Source organism: Ornithodoros turicata, chromosome 6 (assembly GCF_037126465.1).
Source record: "Ornithodoros turicata isolate Travis chromosome 6, ASM3712646v1, whole genome shotgun sequence".
Classification (NCBI taxonomy): domain Eukaryota; kingdom Metazoa; phylum Arthropoda; class Arachnida; order Ixodida; family Argasidae; genus Ornithodoros; species Ornithodoros turicata.
The window spans coordinates 2,829,887-2,856,541 of record NC_088206.1 but is presented as its reverse complement, the minus strand read 5'-3'; the positions used below and the strand labels follow the sequence as shown (position 1 = coordinate 2,856,541).

General features: G+C 47.2%; 1 long non-coding RNA gene across 2 annotated transcripts in view; it reads right to left on the bottom strand.

The window, feature by feature from the left end:
* Positions 1–26,655, bottom strand: part of LOC135398825 (uncharacterized) — a 265,742-nt gene that overhangs the window by 127,390 nt on the left and 111,697 nt on the right. For both annotated transcript variants that reach the window (XR_010424143.1, XR_010424142.1), the window contains exon 2: positions 6,359–6,400. This is a non-coding gene — a long non-coding RNA (uncharacterized LOC135398825). The remainder of the gene's footprint in view (positions 1–6,358; positions 6,401–26,655) is intronic.

The following is a 26,655-nucleotide window of genomic DNA, read 5'->3' as shown; positions in this document are numbered from 1 at the left end:
GCGCATATACAATCATCTGTTCGTTCTTTTTCTATGCTAATGCTTCCATGTATCACTCTTAAAAATGAACTTCACCGCACAGCACGCTCCTAGCCAACCATCATCTCGAATGATATCGTTATCTGCCCCGATTTGTTGAAAACGGAAGGCGTACGCCTTTTTTTGTGACACTTATGCTGTTCATAATTGTCACAAAAAAGGCGTACACCTCCCGTTTTCAACAAATCGGGGCAGATAACGATATCGTTCGAGGTGGTGGTTGGCTTGTAGCGTGCTACGCAGTGAAGTTCATTTTTAAGAGTGATACACTATTATCGAGGCTTATAAGAGCCCATGGACGCAACACAATGAACACCGAATGAAGGACTAAAAATCTCTCGGGAAGCTTTTCTCTCAAATAACAGTACCTGCTCTGTTTGGCTCGCCATCTCCCGTCCTTTCTACTTCTTCCAACAACACCCTGCTGCCTCAAATCCGCGTCAAACTAGCGGAAGTTTACTCGCGGAAGTTGGAAGCGTCGCCGTACGAGTGAGAGAGGAAAAACCCGACGGTTTTTCTTTACTCCCACGAAGGGGAAATAGCGTGAGAGAGTGAAATGCTCGTTAGCCTAATGACGCAGGAATGTTAGACTGTTTCCCTGTTTCGCAGTTGCACCGCTAGAGTGCGCGCGGCTCTATATACCGTCTGCCCGTCTGTCTCTGTACGGCCTATATACACACGCGCGGGGGGTCTCTTCATTGAAGAGCAATACGATGTGTTTTCGAAAAAGGCTGCACTTATGTAGGAGAATTAATACCCCTGTCACACGGGCATTTTCGATCCTGCTCGACCGAACCTGCTTGAACCCAATGCAGATCGGATGGTGCTACACGGCCGCTTCCAAGCAGGATCGAACTTTGATCCTGCTTCACTCAAGACAGTTCCCATAACAGGATTGAGAATTTCGAGACAGCTCGACGGCCGCCATTTGCATCCTCGACCCCGGTGAACTGTCATAACTTAAGACGGACATGCGCGCGGAGCTACAAATGATGCTTACATCGGTATACGATAAATTACCACTAATATCGCTGTTATATAGGAAACGCGAAATTAATGAGTCCCGTTTATTCATTTGCACGAGTCAACCATTCAATGCGCATTGAAAGTGGCCGTGTAGCAGCGTCAAAACTCGAGCGTGCTCGGGAAGTTCGATGCAGATCGGATTCGAGAAGGATCGAAATGCCCGTGTGAAAGGGGTATAAGACTACACTGGTTCAAAAAGTTTTACGAATTTGTCGAGCAGTTAATTCCACGTGTCACACGGCACTTTGAATGCCGACTGAATCCGATCCGCATCGACTTCCTCAAGAGCGTTCGGTGCGCGATGCTGCTACATGGTCCAACTCAATGCGTATTGAAAGGTTGGCTCGTCGACAGGCGTCGCTAATAGCCCCGAGGTAGTATACGCTGGGATTGACAAATGTGTTCCTAAAAAGTCGAGAATAACCGCATCCGCATTGTGCTGTTAACTACACTCTTAAAAATTAACTTCACCGCATAGCACGCTCCTAGCCAACCATAATCTCAAATGATATCGTTATCTGCCCTGGTTCGTCGAAAACGGGAGGCGTACGCCTTTTTTGTGACAATTATGAACCGCATAAGTGTCACAAAAAAGGCGTACGCCTCCCGTTTTTAACAAATCAGGGCAGATAATGATATCATTTGAGATAGTGGTTGGCTAGGAGCGTGCTATGAGGTGAAGTTCATTTTTAAGAGTGTAAGGCTTTACGAGGGCGCAATGTTGAGAGTGGTCGAGATTAAACAAATTAGCAAACGTAGTCGGCCGTCATACCTAGACTAAAACCGTAAGCGTGAACATCCATGGGCTTTTACGGGAATATTTGCAAATTAATGAAATGTTTTGGTCAGCATGTTGTTTATTACTCATGTATAGATACTACAAGGTAGACATAACTACATTAAGGCACACACAATCGGATCAACCTATAGGGAAACCAATAAACATGCACGACCGTTCCTCAGATAAATATAACGGGTATGTACCAGCGGCGCAAGAACTCTAATGGCAAAAGGGCAAGGGTGCAGGCCAGCTGGTACATGGTGAAAAAATTTGGAACCCGAGAAAAGGACAGAGGAGGGACGACACGACACGTTTTCGAACACAGCAAACCCTTTAATAACAGCAACACCTACGTACTCAACAACTTCCGAATTGGTGGCGAGGGAGCAACCGACGCCACACTTACACAATTTCCCCTCGTGACAATCTCTTTGTACTCCTTCAACAGTCTGGCCACAGGGTCCCGAACAGAATCTAGGACTCTTGTCTCGTCGAAGGCCGGGGAACAATTATGACAAAGTCTAAGATGGGCGACAAGTTCGGAATTCCCAGACAACGGGGGGGGAAATTGTGTAAGCGTGGCGTCGGTTGCTCCCTCGCCACCAATTCGGAAGTTGTTGGGTACGTAGGTGTTGCTGTTATTAAAGGGTTGCTGTGTTCGAGAACGTGTCGTGTCGTCCCTCCTCTGTCCTTTTCTCGGGTTCCAAATTTTTTCAGCAAGAACTCTAGTTCACCTAGCACCATCAACTGTACCTCTAAGTGTACCACAATATTCTTGTGTAACGACCAGATAAGAGGGAACATCACACGTATGCTGCGACTTTGGGCGACGGCCCTGCACCTGTTGCGCCACGAGGCGGGCAAAAGGTACCACAAACAACTGTCCGAGACGCGCCTCTCCATGTTTTTATCTACTACTACAAATTCGATGATTTCGAGGATGGCAATGGCAGCCTTCAAGCCGTCTTGAGAATCTCAATCCCGCTTGACGAACTTTATCCGGTTAAGCAAGATCGCAGTTCGATCCTGCTCGAACGTGTCCGTGTAGAAGCGCCGGATCTGCATTGAGCTCCATGGGCATTGGCTCAATGCGGATCGAAAGTGTCCGTGGGACAGGGGTAATAAGATAACTACTGTGTCGTTGTTGTTTTCAGTTCTTGCGTGTCGAAACTACTGCCGTGGTTTGCGCGAAAGTCAGAATCTCAGCGCTGGCTCTGCTCTTATCTCGGGGTTTTTCAGGCGGACTTCCCATACGTCTGGCGCGGAATTTTCCTCGTGAAGTCGTACCGCTGGAGACACATGCTAAACTTGAAGCCTGCCCGCGTCTGTATGCCGCCCATATAGCAACAGTTGCTTCGCGGCGCTAGCCCAAAATGCGCTAGCTCCATATAGGGCCGTCACGTGACCACGTCATGCACGCCGTCACAGAGCGTCTCACGGTGTTTGGCTCCATAAAGTACAGATTTAATTTGCTCGAAAGTGGAGTGAGACGAGAATGTGCATAATGATTTCACAAAATCACTCATACGGGTGCAGTTCATTCCATGTTAACGGGACAACCAGCAACTTTGTTTCGGCTTTGGAGAGTGGGGAGCTTCATCGCCACAGGCGATACTCTACCCCATTGCTGGTGGGAAAGTGGGGAATAAAATAACGAGCCCCTTCACAATAACGATCGAAGTCCGATGGTGTCCAGAAATATCAGAAGAGCTTCGAGCGCAGAGCGTTGCTGGGCTGGATTAGGCCAGGGACCAAGCAATTTCGATAGGGAGAAGGGGCGAGAGTCCAGCTGACGAAGAGACTCAGAGGGTGTGGTTCGGGAAGGTTGGTAGTGGGAGCAATGAAGAAGAATATGCTCCGGATCCTCAAGGACACCACAGTGGCAGCAGGTGGGAGAGTCAAGTTGTCTCAAGCGGTAACGCCACTGAGCTGTAAAGGCCACATCGAGGCGCATTCGGTGGATTAATGCAGCATCTTGACGAGAGAGGTGTTTCGTGGCATGCGGAAAGTTAGCGGGGAACTCGCGGTGCACTACACTCTAAATCTTTTCACACCTTTAAAGGTGTAATAGCGTGCATGGCGCACTCCTTTTTAGGTGTAATTTTGGTAACATCATAATGGAGCACGGTTTCGCACAAATTTTCTTTACTCGAGTGATGTCTGTCCTCCAAAAATGTAGTCTTGCAACATCTCAACATTGTTCAACAGTATTGTAGACACTTGCGCGTGCTCGATTATCGATAGCGATGCATATATGCATTAGCTCGTACCGACGATATCCAAGACATAATGAACGCAAGATTTGCACTGACACTTGATCTTTAGTAATGCTTTCCGAATTTTGTAAAATATCATACTGGAGATGCAATGTTACGCAACCAGATTGAATGTGCATAGCGCACACCTTTAAAGGTGTGAAAAAGTTTACAGTGTATATACACACGGTCCTCTTCCCTTTCTGTCTCTCTACTTTCTGCCATGGACGCTCCAATGTTGCCAACCGGTCCACCAATAACCGCGACGCAAAAGATGAAAAATTTGTCGGTTCGCGCGTCCTCTTAAGCCATTATCTCGCACCCGGACTTCCGTCGCTTTTATTCAGGACGGCCACTTCTTTCCCCACACTTTATTTCTCCCTAGCTTTCCCTGTTTTTTTATACTCCCCAACCCTTCCGTCCTTCTTTTCTTTTTTCTTTTCTTTATCTTTATGCTTGGCCTCAATCAAATGGCTGTCGTACACTAACGCCACCTCCAGCGGCAACGAGTGAAATTACGACCGGTCCTGGCAGTGTTTTCATGGCTTCCGGAACCCCCACCGTTCAAACAAAGGCACAGTGCTGCTTGCGATGCCCTCCTTTGGTTTCTAAAGGCGAGGGAGGCCGAATAGCCTGCGGCTGTAAAGTACAAGACACAATCTATTGATCAAGGTCTTTCCTTTTGGTCTCCGCCAGGGGGCGAGCTGGTCACGTGATTGAGGTTCATCCCCTATATACTGTTGCCAAAGGAAAAACAGAGACGGCAGCTGTGTTTGGACGAATCTGTTTTCATCGGTGTCAGTTTTCATAGGGTCGACCGACATGTTTGCCTCAATGTATGGAAGGAAGACGGAGAGAATGGCGTTTTTTTTTTATTTTGTTTTTTTTTCTTTTAAAAATCAATCAATCAGAATGGCGTTCTTCTCTTTTTTCTGGCTCTATTTTTTTTCACCCACAAACGCGTTTTGGAGTAGCCAGTTCTGACTGGGTCGGGACTATAACCTCTCCATATTTCTCTTTCTTTTCCAGTCCGATCCAATCCAGAATGGCGGACAACGAGAACGTTTTGGTTGATCATTCGTGATCGCGAGAAGACGACCATGAGAACGTTTAGGGTGTACTGCAGTTCGGGAAGTAGTAAGCACAGCGCGTGTCACAGAACGCTGAGTATTTTTGAGTCGTTCTGGAAATGTGACATAGGTCACAGTCTGGACCCCCTCCACTCCCCCCCCCACACACACAAAAAAAGGAAGAAACACGATGTAAAGCTCATGTGGCGTGTTCGTTGATAACCATTAAAATTGCCACAAAAAATAGTTCAATCGAAATTGCAACCAATCATTTGATTGGCAGCTGTCAGTCTACTACGCGGCGTCAGCGTCATCAACTTCCCGCCTTTCATCAGCGAAGCACGGGCGTGCCGAAATTTGAAAGACACACACACACACACATACACACACACAAAAAAAAAGTTCGTTATTAATGTTAGAACAATTCTCAATACAGTTTGGGGTCACTTCTCGCTGAGATGTCCCCAAAGGTATGCCTGCTTAGGATAACTTTACTTAAAAATGAAAATCGTATGTGTATCACAGTCGGAACCGTATACGGTTCAGAATGCCGCGAGGGACTTTGACGAATAGAAACGTAAATTCTAGAGGCTGAACATAGTTGAGCGAACAACAGAACGAATACTAATAGAGTTTGGTCGCCGGCACTCGGTGGCTTTTCGTCATTTGGCGTCTTTTGCTAATAGACTCTTATGTACGACGTGTCCCAAAATTCCGACACAACTTCAGTCCCATACAGGCGATCTGCGTCAGATTTTCCCTTTCAGGTTGTGTCTTCTTCTATTGACGTGAGACTAGGTTCGAATCCCGGGATCCCGATGTCCCGAGATTTCGGGACATGAAATTATGCCGAAATCCCGAGATATCGGGATTCGAACCCTAGTCTCACGTCAATAGTACAACACACAACCTATATCACCTATATCAGGGGCAGATATATCCCGAGATCCCGCACAGCGTATAGGGACGTGCACATCCCTACGCTGTGCCCATGCGAGCCAAGAAGCTCGAAACGGCCGTTCACAGCTGGGATTGTGGCACGCTTGACGTATAAACATATACCCTACGTGCAGCCACAGAGCTTCGACTTATTTATTGACTTCACACACACACACACATATATCCATAATTGGCGCGGATGCCCTGTACACCGCATGTGTCCCGTGTGAGAGAGAAAACCTCCTTACCTCTGTCGTTGCTTCCACTTATCCCTGTACCGTCACCAGGGTCTGCAAAATAGGAAGGTCACACGTTAGCATGGTTGTACTTCAAGCTAGTAGTTCGAGAAAGTACAAACTTAAGCGTCGAAATGCCCAGCTATTGTATGTAAAAAAAATATTTAAAAAAAAACAACGATAAATCGTGGTTTCGTAGAGACGCAGCTTATCAACTGTTTCTAGAGAGCTTCGTAAATTATGATATCCGGCGCAATAGTCCTCTCAGCGAAAGTGGTACCTAGTTCAATTTAGAAGCTCATTAGCGTATATTGGTAAATTAATTGATAAATTGCATCGCATTGTTCTCCAGCGGTGAATGACCCCAGGCCATAGTCACGATCTATTTGTTGTTGTTGTCGTTGCATCGCATTTGTCACAAAAATATGTTCCAGTCTTTAAGAAATCACAGACAAATGTATCCGACACAAAGCCTGCTTCGTGGCCTGCCTTGCCGGTGTGACAGCATGTTCCTCGAAGCTGATCTTGCCTCTGGGGGCCGATTTAACGTTTCTCTTACGTCCTCCAAAGAAAACCCAGAGAAAACATCCAGACAGAACAAACTCCATTCGAACCCGGTCGCCTTTCAGTCTCGGCGTAGACAGCGATCATCTTAGCTACTAAGCCACAACAGCTGATTCTTAAGCCCCCCCCCCCCCTCCCCATGTTCTTATACAGTGAAACGACAGTTGCAGTTTGAATAGGACACCAAAGCACCTCATCAAAGAAACCGACTCCATGTAAACGATAACTACAAACCGAAATAACGTCTTCATGTTCCATCTACGCACAATGATAATCCCCCCTCCCACTCACTCTGCCGTCCCATTTCATTACGAACCCCTTTCTACGGGTCCTTACGTCCAAGACCTAAGAAAAAGAAAGAAAGCACAAACATAGAAATGACACGCTCAATTTCTCTCCAATCACACGTTTGGGAAACCTCGAAGCCCCTTCAATTACCCCGCATCAAACCGGAAAACGGAAGTCGGGTTGCGCGCGCACGCCTGGTTCTGCTCGAATACGTCCTGGCGCCGCCATTTTGATTTCGTCAAACAAATTAAAAGGCGCCTTCGTTTCCGTTCGGAAATAATTTATTCACGACTGCATCGTCTCAAGAGTAAAAGTCGCTATAGGGAAGTAGACATCGTGTGCACGCGTTAGGGAAGTTAGGGAGCATTCTCGCTTCTGGGAAGAGCAAGACGTGATTCGGGAATTTAATGACGATACGAGGAAGTGTTTGGGGAAGAAAGGAGTGATTGGAAAGGGATGAGTCGGAATCGAGTCACGCTTTTAATTAGAGATCGAGCGAGGCCCCTGAAAATGGAGCGATTCAGAGCGAGTGGAACAGCGAAGTTACGCGGAACACAGCCCCTATACGTCATTGTTTACGTAACGTCGCCGCGCAAAGCATGCTGGGGGGGCACTATCAGCCTTATCCGCCTATCAGCCGACGCGATTTTCTCGCTTCTTGCCCACCACAGCAAAACATAAGCTCGAACCGGTCTGTTCGTGACGTCACATGTTTGTAAATATAGAGGGTCGTCTATACATGTAATATCGTGCGCTTTAGGAGTCCGCACAGTTTTCGTGCCTCTCTATCGCATATATTTGTATCTAGGAAGCGCGTCTGTGATTATGACGTTTCAACAAAGAGGACTAACCAGAACCTCCTTTTGAAAAACTATATTATTCTGATAATAAAATCGTTCTGACAATTTAATTTATTCTGCAATCATCGGCTGGTAGCGTGTCCGCCTGATCTCCAGGTTACGGGTTCTAACGCGGCGCCGTGGAGCCAGTAAACTGATGGCAGGGTACAAGTAATTCAACGAGACATCAATTCTTTCGCGACGTGAAGCCACAGTAGTTTTTCTGTGCTTGTATGTGCGTGCGTGCGTGCGTGCGTGCGTGCGTGCGTGCGTGCGTGCGTGTGTGTGTGTGTGTGTGTGCGTGCGGGCGTGTGTGTGTGTGTGCGTGTGTGCGTGTGCGTGTGTGTGTGAAATTAGGTCGCGGGACAACGACGACCATCAGCGGCCCCACACTATAGTCGCCCGCCTAATCGTAAATGTATAACATATAAATTTCAAAACGTATGAACGATTCTATAATCGGAACAGCCGCTTAGTACAGTTTATTTAACCCAGATTACATTTAAATGTTACCATTTCCTCTAACAGTAACGCTTTATTGAAAGTTACCACTTCCCGTGGGGCACCCGTGGGGCATAGCGGTTAGGATAATCGCTTTCCACGCCGACACTGGGAGGTGACACGGGTTCGAATCTCCACACCGGTTGTGCTGTCTGAGGTTTTCCCTGGGTTTTCCTGCAGACATTCGGGACGAATGTCGGCATACTTCCCCCAGAAGTCGGCCCTGGACGCACACTAACCCACCTGTTCCCGCCACTCCTTCCTGCTGCCCTCTTCCCGTCTGTCCATGTCTGTACGCATCTCATAGCCACAGTTGCGTCGCGGCGCCAACACGGCATTTAACACAAATGGAAGTTACCGGTAGCCATTGCACACTGTTGCTACTGTTGTTGTAGATAAGACACTGCGGCACCGTTAAGAGCCAGCATGCCGTACAAAGCGGCTGTTGGCACGGATCCTGTGAACGACACCGGCCCAATCGATCCGAGCCCACTGTACACGGAAGAGAAAGCAGAGTGCTTCCCGTGTGCACTTAGACAGGTGTCCGGCCTCTATTATTCCAAATGCGAGTCTCAGTTTCCGAAAATGGTGGCGCCCCCTCTTAGTGTACGCCGGGGAAATCGTAAAGAGAAGATAAACTGGGAGATAATGAAAGAAGGAAAGAAAACATATATGCAAGCGAGCCTGTGCGCTTTCGAGCGACCAAGTTCAGATGCCGCCATGATAGACTGCCCGACTCCACTGCTAGGTGGCTCAAGGTCTAAAGTTAGCGAAATCTCTGTGAACTAGTACTACATTCCTCGTACCCGCTCCATTTACCCTGCACTCTTAGAAGTGAACTTCACCGCATAGCACGCTCCTAGCCAACCATCACCTCGAATGATATCGTTACCTTCACTGATTTGTTGAAAACGGGAGGCGTACGCGTTTTTTGTGAGAATTATGAACAGCATAAGTGTCACAAAAATGGCGTACGCCTCCCGTTTTCAACAAATCGGGGCAGATAACGATATCATTGGAGATTATGCTTGGCTAGGAGCGTGCTATGCGGTGAAGTTCCCTTTTAACGCCGTGAAGGCAACTATGACCATCACCGAATGCCACGTTGCTGGGTCTGTGGATTAATTTTGCCCACCAAAAATCACAATCACGTGGCTGAAGATAACGTGTCTAAGTGGCATGACAGTGTTGTACCCTGCCACAAAGTGACCAGCGTCCTCGGCCAGGTTCGAACCAGCATCTTTGTGATCACATGGCGAACGGTCTACAAACTGGTCCAGTGGGGCCGTTTTCCTTTTCCTTTATTTCGCCTTTAACTCCGCAAATAGCCGGTGACAGTAAGTGCTGGAAAATAAGAGGTTTAGCATGCGCCAGAGGTCGGCATTTTGCGCTCACGATCATAATTATCTGATAAGGCGTATCGACCCCAGAATCACTTTGAACTCACGCGAAGGTCGATATCGCGCCCTGTATCTCGTATCCGCGATCACAATATTTCGTGCAGCTTAAGATTGTCAGACGGGTCCGGGCGATAAAAGCTGGTGATCGACAGTGATCGAAGCTGGTGACCGGTGATCGATAGACAACGACGCCGCCAGACGGATCTCACCCGAGTCACTATGCCTGATCGCACTTTCGCGATCACGAAATCAAGAACGAAGAACACACGCAATATCGGTTGCGGCATATTAGTGCACTCAGGCGATAATGTGAAAGATCACACACATAAATGTACAGCTAAGTTACTTGATAACAAAACCGCGTTATGCCGCGTAGACCAACGGGCGAAATGCCGAAGCGACTCTTGCACCCGAAGAGCTGCCAGCGGTTGCTCCCTGGACTCAGCATTTGCTAGCAAATTTAATGTGGATGCGTGGACACCTAAGCATACTTTGACGCCTTTGGCCAGCACACTCTCGAGGACAGTCTCTTGGTGCTACACAAGCCGTGTAAAACCGGGACATGATACGCCAATAGTCGGCGAATCAGGGAGCGATGTAGAGCCAGCATAGCTTTACACGACGCTCCCCCCCAGGTGCCGCTGATGTACCGCATTACATTAACAGTGGGGTCAGCCTAACCTAACCTGCAGACGCGCGAACAGCGCTGACCACTGCTTCCCGGATGAGAATAGACATATATCATCCGCATAGATGCTCACGTGCACTCCTCGTGGTAAGAGAGATGGGAGAGCAGCCAACAGGGCGTTGAAAAGTGTTTGGCTAAGTACACCCCCTTGAGGAACGCCAGAAACCACTCTGAATTTCTGCGTGTCCCCTATACGCTGGTATGCATCAAGACCGCTCGTCCACTGATGCAACTGGCAATTCATCGTAACGCTCTGCCCATTATTCCAGTCCGCTTTTGATTTTCATTCATTCTTGCGTCAGAGGCGGTAAGTTACCATCAGTATAGCTTTTCGCTCAGCACTCTGGGTTTATTTCGTAGACTAAATAAAGAAAGATCTGTTCAACGTATGTCATTGTTGCAGCTCCCTATTCCCTATAAAGTCCCTGAAAGAGGCAGAGCCTCCACGCACAGTAGCGTAGACATTTATGTTAACGTATTCGTAATAGTTCTTTAAAAATTTTAAAGTGCCACTCCGGACTCGGAAAACAGCGTTTATTTTATTTAGCCCATGAAAAGAAGGTGCCTCAAGGATTCTATATACGTGAAATTTCAATCCTGTTTACGAACGCTGTGCATTTCTGTCAATTTTTGAAGATCTGCTGAACCTCCACAAGTTTCGATGACGCGAGGAGCGGGTGACGTAATCATAAGCCCACAAACTACAATGATGTCATGCTCTGGAAAGGGCACTCGTCTCCCAGCAACGACGCCGGCGTCCGGGGAGGGTCACGTGGTGGAGAAGTCACGTGACACTGACCGAAAGAGGGGGAAATGGGAGAGATGTCTTCTCCCTCCTTTTTGTTTTCTCGAAGGTCGGAGCGGTCGGAGGATATGTCACGTGGGGCTCCGCTAACGGAGCGTAAAAAGTGAGCCCCCCCGGGAGGACGCGAAGGGCAACAACGTTGCCAGATAATAGCCGGGCGCTCCGTCGGAGCCTAACATGACGTCACAGTCCTCAAAAATAAAAATTAATTTTCTCTAGCTTTCGCGTCACGTAGAGCCAAAATATTTTGCAGCAATGTAAAGTGACAGTAACATAGCTTTGGTAGAATAGACGATTTTAAAAAGATGCGCGCGCCACCGAGCGCGCAGCGCAAAGCAGCATGGGAACTTTGAGGGACACTGCTCTGTCGTCTGCTTCGGTAGCTTCGGTTCCCCGGCTGCCGCTGTTGCTGCGCACACCGGGAATGTTGTTGTTCTTCTTCTACCTCCGCCTCTGGTCGTCTCGTAATGCTATAAGGCGCTATAAGTTCCCATGAGCCCTTGCGTGGTACAGGTGGCGCTTGCTTTTCTAAAATGGTCTATTCTGAAGACACGAGATTTAGTCCGTAGTGGCACTTTAACTCTCAATATATGGTCCCTTTGTGTTACTTTCCCCTATTTCTGTTGTCCGTGTTTCTCACTTTTTTTTTTTTTTTACCTGTCTACACCGACTGCATATGGGTGGCAGTCCAGGGCGGGCGCCCTACCATTCAACGCCGTTGTTCTAATGGACAGCGGAGCACTCGCTGTCGGAGCCTTCCTTCCGGGCGCGGCGATCGATAGCGGCCTTCCGGTGTAACAAGTCGGTGTAGCAGGAATTTCCGCCCAGTGAATCATGCACGCTGCCACAATTCACTGCACTTCCATCATGAAGATACGTTCCGCTCGGACTCATTCCCTGCAAACGAAGCCATCGCTGCCTGCCAGGGCCAATCATTCGGAACGTGGACCGAGTTTAGCTAAATGCGTTTTATATCGTGCAATCAGACCCGAACGTCGTGTTATGACGGGTTGTCTGTGGCCCGCTGATTTCGTTATATTGTCGCTGGGAGCTTTTTGATCATTTTTCTATACGACGAGAAAAATTAAAAAAAAAAAAAGTCGGGAATAAAGACACGGTATGGAAAATTACGTGCGGTAACATTAATACGCTCTTTTAGAGGGATGAAGGCGAAACCTTGAATGACAGTGCGGGAAGACCCCTGGAGACGAAAGTGGTTGTCGTTAATGACAGTAACAAGAGTAGCAATTGAAATCGTCATACGTTTAGATTCAAAATAAAATAAAATAATCTTATAGCACTTCAAATGGAAACTTTCTGTGAGCTGTATGTTGCTATCCTAACGTAGGGGAAAAAATGCATATATATATATATATACCGTTCTTCATATGTAACAACAACAACACACACACACACACAAATGGGATGATGATGAAACAGCAACGACTTTAAATGATGATTCCATAAACGGCTAACTCGAACTGTGATACGTCATTCTGGTGTGACTAAAGAATGTCGATATGAAACTGTTACAAAATGATGACAATGTCCCACAATTTCTTTCATATTCAATTTATTTTGTTGTTATCCTGCAATTTTCATTTGGAGGCTCCGACAGCAAATCTAACTTCAAAATAAAGTGCTGACCCCCCCGTCCCCCACTCCTTCCATCTGTCCCTCATCTGTACGCCGCTCATAGTCACAGTTGCTTCGCGGCGCTAACGGCGCTTTTTGTGGTATTGTCACAAAGAGGTGTACGCCACGCTTTCTTCTAAAATCGGAAGCCATAACTTTATCGCCCGGCCCAATGGTTGACGCGGAGCAGTGAACTTCTGATTCTACATTCTTAAGAAAAAAAAGGGGTGTACTTTAACTGGTTTTTCTTGCCACATATATATCACTCCCTTTTGGAGAGTACAATTACTCTCAAAAAGGAGTCTCCTCACTCCCGCAAGGGAGTAACATTACTCCCCTACTCCCTACCGAAGAGTAATATTACTCTCCAGCAGCGAGTTAGAGCGTAATCCCACTCCCTAAAGGGAGTACAATTACTCTTGAGTACTTAGAGTAGCACTTAGAGCACAATTACTCTCAAAAAGGAGTCTCCTCACTCCCTCAGGGGAGTAACATTACTCCCCTCCTCCCTATCGGAGAGTAATATTACTCTCCAGTAGCGAGTTAGAGCGTAACCCCACTCCTTAAAGGGAGTAACATTACTCCCTAACTCCCTACCGGAGAGTAATATTACTCTCCAGTGGCGAGTTAGAGCTTTTTTTAGAGTAATCGTAGTCTCCAAAAGGAAATGATATACGTGTCAAGAAAAAGCAGTTAAAGTACACCCCCTTTTTTTTTTTAAGAATGTAGGCTGTAAGCACTCATTGCTGCTTTTGTTGCGATACTTATTTCAAATTACTCACAAGCTGAGCAGTTGCTTCCTTTCTACGAATGTCACTACAAATTATTTCCTTTCATAACCAGCCGAGACTATTGTCGTGACGGTTTAAACGTCTTCCTTCGCTTCCCAAGTACCGTTTCCGCCCGAACGAATCGCGTAAACCCCTGGAACCCAGCCGGTTGCTCTGATTGACACCGCCGGCACCGTCCCACGACAGGCGGCCAGCGAACCGAGCTCTTTTTAAAACCTCTCTCCGAGTCCCAAAATGTCCGGTAAACAAATGACTCCTCCCACGCTAATCTCCAATTTCACGCAGTCCTTCTTCGAGTTAATCTCTTAACGTCCACAGACCGACAACACAGCGTTTTTCTTTTTTTGTTTTGTTTCTTCGAAATGACTGCTTCCGGCTCGGAACTGTACTCTATATCGTCCGGCACTATCAAACAAAGAAAAAAACCCAGACCTTTGTCCAGAAAAATAACATCGTCCGTTATCCGTTGCAGCTAGATTTCTGCCGCGTTGAGCGCAGAAGAAAGTAAAAAAAATATATGTATATAGTATATCGCGATGGTAAAAAGAATGTCTAGGCTTAGTGAGAGATCTGGATGAACAAAAAAAAAAAGAAAGAAAGAAAGAAGAAGAAGAAGAGGGCGGCTGTTCAAAGATAAGCGCAGTCCGGCGAAGTTGCAACATGGAAAGAAGAAATCTACATTAGGGAGAGAAGGGACGTCTGCGGTGAAAAATGTCGTTGGAAAAAGGAACCGTCGCAGAGGGGTTTATTCGTGGCTGTGGGCATAAATGAGGATTTTCGACGGCGAGAAGAAGGTTCATAATGTGCTTGTGGACACAGACTGTTACACTACTGGAGCGTGCGAGTGTATATGTGTGTGCGTTTGCGTGTTCCAGCGTGATAGTCATAGTAGCAAAAAAAAAAAAAAAAAAAGAAAGAAAATAAATGAGAGACGGCTGACTGTATGGTTGAAATATGTCAGCGTGAAATGCACTAATCGTCCTTTTGGTTGTGTGCTCCGTTTTGACTCTGCGTGCTCTCTCTAGCGTGTATCTTTCACGCTGGAAATGTCGGTTATTTCCCGTGTCGGATAAGGGTTAACGTGCGTCAAAAACAGACGCGAACAAATCGCGCGTCGAATAGAGATTCGAAGCCCCGAAAAAAAAACCCCGGAAATTTGGGGAAAAAAAAGTTTTTTCATTTGTTTTCCTCGTCACTCCGGAAAAATTGCCCAAAATTTCCAAGCGACAAAATTAAACAATGTAAATTTTCGTGCCTTCGATGCGTCCCAACCCGCTGACAGTGCCTTGGGTGCCTCTAATCCGACAACAACCCCCGACTTAGAGCTCCGTCTGGCCGCTCCAAGCGATCGCCGTCGCGTTCACATAATGTCGGAGTTCTGGTCGGAGTAGACAGGTTGTTCTAATCACCTATCGCTGAGTATAGACAGCAGTCTCATGGGATGCTCTGCTCTGCATTTATGCCCAGAAGGTGAACACTACACTCTTAAAAATGAACTTCACCGCATAGCACGCTTCTAGCCAACCATCGTCTCGAATGATATCGTTATCTGCCCTGATTTGTTGAAAACGGGAGGCGTACGCCTTTTCTGTGACAATTATGAACAGCATAAGTGTCACAAAAAAGGCGTACGCCTCCCGTTTTCAACAAATCAGGGCTGATAACGATATCATTCGAGGTGATAGTTGGCTAGGAGCGTGCTATGTGGTGAAGTTGAACACTATAGTGTTAAAACAGAACTTCACCACATAGCACGCTCCTAGCCAACCATCATTCCAAATGATATCATTCTGTGCATTGATTTGGTGAAAATGGGAGGAGGCGCCTATCCGGGACAGATTATCTTGTCCCAGATAGGCGCCTCCCCCCTGTTTTGAACAAATCATGACACAGAATGATATCATTCGGTATGATGGTTGGCTAGGAGCCTGTTATGTGGTGAAGTTCTGTTTTAACAGTGTACTAAAGTTTCTATCTCATTGTATGCTGTGATTGGCCGGCAATGCTTCGACTCCGCAGTAACCGGGTTTGTTTCCATTTTTTCCAGTTTTTCGGGAAAAAACCCCGAAGAAAAAAACGTTTTTTTTTTTTCGAGCGATTCAAAATTTCCGGAAATTTTGCATCTCTAGCGTCTAATAGGAAGTGTATATGACCACGAGAGGACATTATTCTAAGGGATGCCCTTTGATAAGTGATAGCGATAATTTGTGGTTTTACTTAGTGGTGCAACTATGATCACGAGCGACACCACGTACAGTGGTCGGTCTGCGAACTGGTATCTCGCCCACACAAGGAACCTTTAAATCGGATGAAACTTTGTAATATGCCACCAAGTTGGTAGCACCCTTTTCTATAAAGGGCGCTTTTATTTAACGGGTCCCATTTTTTACGGACGACATTCCATCATCGCCGGATGGATACACCATCCGCTCGCTTCAGGGTCACGCTAAAGGCTGCGAGGTGATGGGGTTCGAATTCCTCCGAAGGCTGTGCTGTCTGAGTCCCCTCCTGACATTTCCGGCTGTCTTTCCAGACGGATGTTTGCGCATTTTCCCCTGAAGTCGGCCCAGGAGGCATACTAAGCCTTGCCTTTTCTGTAGCTTGCTCATAACCATTGTTGCTTCGCGGTGCCAACGCGCAATTAAAAAAAAAATACGTATTCCTATCAAACATCCTTCTTCCAGAAGCAATAAGTCACAGTTCGAATTCAGACAGCATTCAAACACGTGATTACCCGCTACACGATAAGAAAGGAAAGGAGTGCATCACTATACCTTCATTAATCCTTTTCGGGACTAAACACACGGAACTATATGCGAAGGTTTATTGACTATTTGCAGTGCTGGGAGTAAATTTCGGGACGAGGAGGTAAATTGTGGATTAATTCCGATCTACACTCTTAAAAATGAACTTCACCGCATAGCACGCACCTAGCCAACCATAATCTCGAATGATATCGTTATCTGTCCTGATTTGTTGAAAACGGGAGGCGTACGCCTTTTTTGTGACAATTATGAACAGCATAAGTGTCACAAAAAGGCGTACGCCTCCCGTTTTCAAAAAATCGGGGCACATATTGATATCATTCCAGATGATGGTTGGCTAGGTGCGTGCTATGCGGTGAAGTTCATTTTTAAGAGTGTAAGAGGACTAGAAACTGTAACTGCTCCACAATTTATTCCCTCTTTTTTTCACCTATTTCACCCATATACACAACCACAAGTGGCGGAAACTTTCAAATATGCATCTTTTTTACTCACGCACAGAGCAAACCGTTATACGAAGATAACACAAAAAAAGGGGGAATGCAAACCAACAACCATTTTTTCCGGACCCAACAACGGTTTACGCGGCGAGGAAGAAAACTGAAGCGTGCCTCGCATGTTTTTACGATGACGAGTAAAACACAACAAAACCTCGTAACTAATGGTTATGCCAGGAAAATGGTGCATGCATGTTCGAGAGAAGCATTCCCGAAAGAATTACCCCCCGCAGACTGGGGCAATTTTGCCTGAATTCTCAGCCGTCACGTCAGGCCATAATTCAGCAGTATGAGATGATGGCCAAAAGCGCTTCATATGCCATCGTAAAGAAGAAAAAAGAGAAAAAGAAAACAAAGCGAAGCAAAATTGGCCGGATGCTACCTATCCTGGCACGTGATGTTTGCTCCTAATGGGGGGAGGCAGGATACGTTTAATGCTGATAGAAAAAAAAAGAAGGGAAAGGTTAGCCATGATGTAGGCTTGCTATTCACAAAAACAAACACAAACAAACAAAAAGTAAGATGCAGAAACAGCGCACACAGAAAATTAAGAAATACATAAAAAAAACAGCTCCTTCACTAATAGCTGTGCTTCTACGTATAGTGGTCGTACGGGTAGTTTAGAGCAAAAATTAAATAGTATTTTGAAGCACGCTTTCCTGTGGGTTTGTCTGTTGTTATTGTTCTTATATGATTGAATCGGTTAAAGGCTGAATTGGATGGCCTGATATGGGAAGAACAAGCTTCAAGGAGTATTCGTCTGCTGTCACACAGGAACATAACATCACCTTGCAGTGGATCCCAGGTCACTGTGGCGTCCCTGGGAATGAAGCTTCCGACCTATACTCGCGAGACGGGCTCATGTGGCACGTGGTGTACCGACGCACCCTACGTATTTCACCCAAGCGGACGCGAAGCAAGCAATTGGTACCCTTATGAGACGTCTGTGGAAGAAGAACACTGGCGAAGAAGTGTCCCTTCTACGTCATTCCAGATCTCCGTTTTTATATGCCGTCAACTCTTTCTCAACCCACCACGTCGCTCATCGTGCTCCGCCTCAACGTGCGCCAATGAGCGCCTCCCGCTCGTTCACGCGGTGCGCATCTCGTAGGCGGTATTGGACAGATACTTGTAAAAAAGAAAGTTATTCGATTGGTGCACCGGTTCGCGAATTATTTAGCCCGGGGATTTAACTGAAACACCCGGTATATCACCCATATCTCATCCCCCACCATTCATTCGGCCGCAATAGACACTGCGCGGAGCTGCTTGTCGCGTGCTTGATACGTCAAGGAGTGACTTCCATTCACTTATTGCCTGTCTGATGGAGTTGAAGAATTTTTAAAGGGTACGTGCAGCCTCTCTCGTGCTGGAAGTCAGCTAGGATCATCGTGCTAGCGCCACATTATTTGTTGCAGGGCCCGCTGCAGCCAAAAACGATAAATGTACGCATTGGGCTTTCACTGTTCCCGTAATGCCGTACTGGTTGCTCTCCTCCCTCACCAACCTATCAAGCGTCTTCACTTATATGCGTGAGGAAATTCAGGAATACTCTGAGGTAGGCTTAGTCTGTTAATGGGAAAGCAACTATGGTAGAGGCACCATCTCTGATCTGAAGACGGGTGGTGTGCTCTTGACTCCCATACACTGCAGGTGCCTTCCTATCAACTGTTATCCTTTAATCATAATAAGCAACCGCATGGTGTGAGGTAGTGAATATTGTGTTCGTCCCTTCTGTGTTCCACTGACCTCAGCCATGTGTTCGCATGGCGAATTCAATGTGGAATTCGCATTATTCGCGGCAATCTTAGTTGCCTAGATAAACAAATACAACAATATATGGTTAACAAGAGATAAACTGATGTTCTGAGGCTGGAACAACATAGAAGGGACAGATACAAACAAAGCCTCAAATGAGCCTCAAATTTGAGGCTTTGTTTGTATCTGTCCCTTCTATGTTGTTCCAGCCTCAGAACATCAGTTTATCTCTTGTTCAACAGGTGCCGCTTGCGTCGAATTTCCGTCGTATGAATGTGTGTATGAGTGAGCAAAAATGTAAGAGTGAAAGGAGGGTGAGTGAGAGTGAGTGGCTGGTTGTCGTCCCTTCAGATGACGCACCCCGAAAGTCGCTGGAAAGGCGTGTTAGCTTAGCTCAATTGGTAGAGCCCTGGACCGGCAATGCAGAAGATGTGGGTTCGATCCCTACAGCTGGCTAACCTTTTCAGTGACTTTCATCTTTCATCAATATATAGTTAGTTTTCATTTCGGTGTTATTCATACGTAAAGACCCACTTACGCTACCAATCATCCATAGAGCCCTATATAACGCTTTTCTGATTCCCCCAACTCAAGCTTATTCTTTCTAAGCTTTCGCAACGAAATCTTTCCCATTAATAGATCGGCCATTAACGGCATAAATGCCGCGCTGGCCGTTCTGCGCTGCTTCAGACTATGGGGCTGCAACCTGCTATCGCTGCAACTTTGCCGGTAGAAAAATGGTCGCTGTATCAGCAGTCCAGAGGAAGAATGCCTCCTTTATTGTTCTTCTATGGCCCTCCATGTTCTGTGATAAATGATGTGTCAACGATAATTTTATGAAAGGACCTTCGTGGGGGAAGGCATAGCCTCGGTGAAGTGCATCGGTTTAGTCTTGTAACTGATGTTTATCGTAATTATTGTCGCGTTAACACTGTCGTGTACGTTTCAAAGCTCGGAAAACGATCCAATAGTACCGCTTATAAACTTATTACTTATTAAACTTATATATAAAAAAAGCTCTGCGCTGTTACATAACGTAGACACAAGTGCAAAGTCCTTACAGCGCGCAAGGCGAGGCTGTCTGGAGCTTGGCGAAACTAGCGCTTTCTTTGTGTGTTCTGAAGAGAAAAATATCCCTTTTATAGCGAGTAGAGACAAGCCTTGTTTCACGTTTGTGCTCCCAACAGAACACAGTCCTTTTATAACGATTTGAAACTAGCTCCACTTCAGGTTTTTGGTCTGAAAAGCAAACTATACTTTTGTAGCGATTCGACGTCCGTGCTCCGAAAAGGACACAGTCCTCTTACAACGATTAGAAACCAGCCCCATTTCGCGTTTCCGCTCAGAAATGGAAACAGTCCTTTTATAGCGATGAGAAACCGGCCCTATTTCATTTTTCTGCTCTGAACAGGAAACAGAAAAGAAAAGAGCCCTTTATAGCGTGTGCGAACTCATGCTACTTCACCACTTAGATGTGATGTGATGTGACAAAGAAAAAAATGGGGATGTCACCACTTAGAAACAAAAGCTGTATCGTTCAACGCAAAGAGATAGCCACTGCTTTCTAATAACAATCATATCTAGCGACATATAATGATACTGCACCAGTATAACAACAACAACAATAAATGATGACGATGAGATGGGGTACCAGTATAATCACGGTACATAACAAACAGGAAAACGCATCGATTAACCTACATACTTTACTAACATACTTTAACAACTTTACTAACATACTTTACTAAAGGTGACGCAGAGAGAACCATTGGTGCCCTTGTGGAAAGTGTATGTTATGACCACTGGCGAAGAAGCATTCAACATGCCTCACTCTTGCACAGAGTTGATCCTGACCTCAAAATTTCGAATGCCACCAGGATTGCCTCGACCACTTGCACCGATCACTATCGGCTGCGCCTCAATGTTCCCTACAACGGCCCTCGGTAACTGTTTCGGCTCGGAAGGGTTCCCTCGCCGAATTGTAGCGAATGCGACGCCACAGAGGACGCTGCACACGTCATTCAAGACTGCACTAAATACCGAGACCATCGCTGTATCTTAGAAGCGTCGCTGGCCCATCTGGATAACCGCCCTTTCAGCATCGAAAAAGTTCTTGGAAGCTGGCCTGTGGCGGCTCACTAAGCACCGGCCATACGTGTGGTTATGGAATTTTTGAAATCATGTGACCTTCTCGACACCATCTGATATCAGATGGTGTCGAGAAGGTCACATATTCGGGGGCATATGCCTCCGTATTTCTCGGCTACTGTCTTAAGGACAGAGTACATTGTGCAGTGTGGTGAGGACCATTGGTGTATTTAGTCCGCGTTCATTTGAACTCTTATTTCATTTACTGGACTCATTTATCAGGTGGACCCTAGTTGTTTTGTTTTGCGTGATTTTTCTCTTTAAAAAAAATGCCTCTTGATCATATTGAGGCTGGTTTTCCTATTTTCTTTTCTATTCACGAGTACTGGAGTAGCCTGACCTGTCTTTGTCGGGTCTCACATCTCCATATTTTTTTATATATCATATATCTCAATCAATCAATGAATCAGAGTGAGAGATCGTGGCCTCGTTACCCAGCTGAGGTTGGACCATGGAACCTAAGACCTTGCACCTATGGACTCCGGATCAGGCCCTGCCCGAGCCAGCGAAATTTCTCGCTTTGATGCCAATCCACTCTTGTGAGGACCCAGTCCTTACAGTCGCACTTACACTTTTATGTAAATCCACACGGGCGGACCCCTTGAGAAGGAACGGGGTTAAGCACAAAACAAATACGCAACGTTACAATGACGTCATTGATTCGTCACGTGACTCTCTCTCTCCTGCCACCATAGTACAGGCGGGACGGACGCATTACCTCGGCTGTGATGCGCTTAGGCAGCAATTTAGAAGCTACGTCCTCGCACTTGAAGGGCAGCCTCCTGGATTAATTCGGTTGGCAACAAAAGAAACGCTTTCTCGGCCACAACGCCTCGCTCGCCCTAATTGAATTGTGCTCCACGCTACTCGCTGTGTATACGCTATCTCGGAAAGGACTAATTAAACAGCCCCGTTGGCCGCCTATTCTTCCCTCGTTCATTTTCCTCACCAAGTTTCTTCCCTGATGTTGTTGTTGTTACGCAGAGGCATCAGATGCGTGCAATATGAGTTTGGTTTCAGGTATAACGTAGCCAGAACAATATTTCGCGAGGAGTTCTACGGAAACTTTCCATGGAGAAGGAGAATTTCGCCCTCGTTTTCTCTACCAACGGTTCGATTGGTTTGAACGCCTGGCTGCGCCACTCGTTTCAGGTGATAGCTGACCAGCTCCCGTGGCTCAGTGGTTAGCGTGCTGGCCATGTCATGTCGAGACTGGGAGGTACCCGGGTTCGAATCCCGCTGTGCTGTCTGGGGTTTTTCCTGGGTTTTCCTCAGACGCTTTCAGACATATGTCGGCACAGTTCCCTTAGAAGTCGGCCCAGGACGCACATTCCCCCAGGGCGTCAGTCGTGACGTTGCCCACCTACGTGAGGCCGACAACGGCAAGCCCTTTCACCACCAGGTGATAGCTGCATGCGATTGGGAGGGGGGAATTTATTGGCAGAAAAAGAAAAAAAGAGGAAAGGTCAGCAAGGCAGCGCGCCGGCTTGCCATTACCTAAAAAAAAACGGCTCACAGAGAGCCCAGGAGGCCCGTATCACGCAGAAAGCGGCCTTTGTGACAGTCGCTGCACGGGGCCAAGGAGCGTTACGACGGAAACGTCCGTGTACCCAAGCTCTGAGAGTCGTTGCCAGAGCACGGCCCGATGATGAAGGTGACGCCGACAGTGGAGGAGACGATGGGAGATGTCGTCTTCTACGGTGCAGCAGGGGCAAGTGGGAGGTGGGACGCGACCCATTTTGAACAGGAATGAACGGGTGAGGGCAACGTTCAGCCGAAGACGATGTAGAAGGGACTCCTCCTCGCGGGTACAGCGGCAGCCGATGACAAACTCCAGTGAGGGGTCGGTGGACTGCAGGATAGCGTCTACAAGAAACTGACGGGTGCCGTCGCCGCAGAGACGCCGTATTAGCAGGCAACACGCAGACACCGGGAGCGGTAGTAGGGGCACCGCCGTGGTCGCCTCAAGCGCGGCGCATCTCGCAGCAGCGTCAGCACAGCTGTTTCCGTGTAGCCCTGCATGGCCGGGTACCCACTGAAGGCAGACACGGTGGCCGACCGAGGAGACGTGGGCGTACTCCTGAAGTACGCAGATCAGAAGTACCAGTACGCAGAAGTACTGGTACGCAGATCACTCGCGACGCTCGGGTGGTATGCTGAAGGGAGTGTCAAAGACGCCTTGCTGTCTGTGAGGACGACCCACGCAACAGGTACAGATCGTGCGATATGCCGCAGAGCGGCGAGCAGACCGAGCAGCTCCGCATCCGTGGAGGACACAGTGTACGGACGTCGGAGGGCGAGGTCACGGTCTTCCTGCGAGACGTAGAAGGTCGCCGCTAATATTCCATTCGCTACCGACCCATCAGTATATATGGCGTGGCTGCGCGGATTGGCCGAACTGAGATGCTCGAGCGGGAGCTGGCGGGCTACTGCCACAGGCGCATCGTTCTTCCTCTGGAGGCCGGGGATACTGGCACAGACCTCGGGTCTGGCAAGCGTCCGCATCGCCAGGGCGTGCAAGGGCAGGGGGAACTGTGCAGGGACGGACCCTCTTAGGCAAACGATAGCACGATCGAAGTCAGACGCCGGGCAGTCTTCGTCGACGTGGCGAAGGTAGTGAAGAGGACACACGATGGTTAATTCTACCGGTAGTAGAATAATAACTCTTTTGGCCACCGCCTTCGCAGCAGGTACTCCTGTTACTACGATTGTTACAAATGTGAACATTTACTTGATAGCGGCAAATGTGCGACCACACGATAAGTAAGTTATTATTCATTATTTTATTTCGTCCTAGCGCCGCGAAGCAACTGTAGCTGTGAGAGGTATACAGACGGGGGCAGATGGAGAAAGGCAACTAGGTAGGTGTGGGAGACACTGCTGGACCGACTGCAGGGGGATAGTGCCAAAATCGCCTGGAATATCTGCCGGAATACGCCGCGAAAACCTTATACGGCACAGGCAGTGGAAGAAGTCGAAGCGTCTTCAAGATGACCTTGAAGCCAACGAGGGAAGACAGCAGGTAGTAGTGGGAAACAGGGAGTTTATAGTATGCGTCCTGGGCAGACTTCAGGCGAAACTGGGATCTGGAGCTGTGTTGAAAGTCTGTCGGAAGTGCCAGCGAGGATTATCAGGCAGGGTGTGGCGGGATTCGCCATGCCCAGTGTTGCAGGACTGTGCCCCTATCACCAACGATCGGATGCAGTACCGGGCACGACTCCTCGAGTTTTCCGACCCCCATTTCAGGTCCCAGGACGCCATACCGACTCCTTCGTCTTTTTACTCACTTCTGCTGTCCATGATTGATGTGTGCACGTCTGTACAGCGCTCATAACAGCACTAACCACAGTTGCGTTGCTTAGACAGCGCCGCCTGTGGTGAGACTCTGCCCCAACCCCCTCCCAGTAAACTAACGAGCGCAAGCTGTATTCACTAGTCCACGGCGTTGGTTTATTCTGGTTATGAACAAGCTCTTTTACAAGAAGCCATCGAAGTGCAAATGTCAGTATTAAGCACCAGACATGAAGGAATATTGGCTCACGTATAGTGAACAGCAGCAACGATGATGACATTCATAAATGAAAGACTTCCTCGAAGCGCTTCCGCAGGCGCCGCGTCAGCGAACGCAAATCCCATAGAAGTAGATTGGAACGGCTGTGAACAGCGTTCGCTAATTTTCATCTCATAAGCAGCGAAGGCAGCAGAAGAACCACTTGGAAGCCACTACGAGGTTGCTAGCGGGGATTACGTAAACACGCTTTAATTAACGACCATTTCCAGAAACCCACTTTACTCCGCACTCAATCTCTTTCTTCGAAAACGAATTTATGGAATGTTTGAGTTCGAGAGACTGAGTGGTGTTCAATCTTCGGAAACGTTACGGCAAAATCTGTCACCTTGCTACTATTGCGGGAACATGTACCGAGATATGAGTTCACGTTGTTCCACTGTATGTGTTTAATCGAGTACTGATTCTAATCCGGCACGACTACAGTTGACCGATTTAGTCCAGGAAACGGTAGGTTGCCTTTCTGATGCTGCTCCGTGCTGTCTAAGTTACTGGTACGTTACTGGTACGTTACTGGTACGTTCATTGTCACCAGAAAAGTCGCTGGCGTTATCTACTGAATCTGAGCCCGCGACCAATAGATCAGGGGTCCGTCGATCAAGCCGATACGAAATTTAACGGCCCACCTTTGATCCTAGTACAAAATGGCCCCTTTATTTTTTTTAAATATGTATATCGTTGGCACTCGTTGAAACTCCTGTTGACGGTTCTACCCAGCATACAAACGAGCTCCACGTGCCTAAGGAACAGTAGCGGGGAGGAAACGACCAAGAAGTTCAACAACGCTTTACGATGTGCCAAAACAACACACCCCATTGTTACCAACCGGATATTTTTTTATCAATCGTCCGTCTCAAACGTTCGCGCTTTACGACACATAAAACTCCCATAACCTTTTTCTTCTCTCTCTCTCTCTCTCCCCTTCGTCTTCTGTTAGAGAGCTTCTTCCAGACTTTGTTCAAAGAGAACATCCTCTCATTTTGTCCATTCTAGCGCAGCCCTTATCAATTCTCAATTTTACAAACCTCAACGATGTTCACTGCTGCCATTCGTGCGCACACTGGTCCGCGACAGGAAGCAGATATCGCGTCTGAACGCGCCAAAGTTTTTTAAATAATACCTTTTCCTTAGTAGTCGCGCTACGGTGGAAGGACTACCTATTGGTGCTTCTGCTGTTCGCGATGGAAATCGGTCAATAGCGACGCGAGAGTAGCGTCGTTTCTTGTTGTTTCGATTTGAGAGCGGTTTCAAGGTTTCCAGCTTTTTCGAAGAGCGGGCAAACTGTTGAGAAATGTTCCGATGTGCCCAGCGGACGGTCTCGGCATGGCGATAGGAAATACCAAGTTATGTATGAATGATCGTGAACTTATTGACGGTGAGCATTGCAGGAAGCCTCGTGGAGCTAGAGCTAGGAGCGGCTCATATACAGGGTGTCCCAGCTAAATGCGAACATATTTAAAAAAATATATATATCACTTTTTCCGAGATGAAATCAATTGCAATATAGCATATGCTGAAGGAGAATCCTTAGGAGGGCATTAGCAAACTCCTAAGACAATGGCTTAATTAACTTTCAATAATTAATTTTTAATTGCAAAAGCTACGAAGTTGTCCGAATGGGAACATCTGTTCCTTTCGGTCACCTGATGTCGTAGCCGTTTTCACAACAAAAATCCGTTCTGTAGATCGTCCGCAAAAAAAATCGTGAAGGAACACAGTTTTTTTTTCTTTATTTTGTTCATTGCGCATCTTCGGAGACGCGTCTTTCCTTCACCCCCAATGTGAGAGAGTGAAGGAGCACAGTGCCGCCCCATGCGTCGAAGATGAGCTTTAACTTGCGAAAAAAAATGTATCGGGTGACACTATCGGAACTACCCTTATCTTGGGTTGCATTTTCTGTTTTCTTTTAATCTTTTTCCAGGACGCAAGAGGCGATAGTGTGCTTTTTGGCCCTCTCACATTGGGGGTGAAGGAAAGATGCGTCTCCTAAGATGCGCAATGAACAAAATAAAGAAAAAAAACGGTGTTCCTTCACGATTTTTTTTTTTGCGGACGATCTACA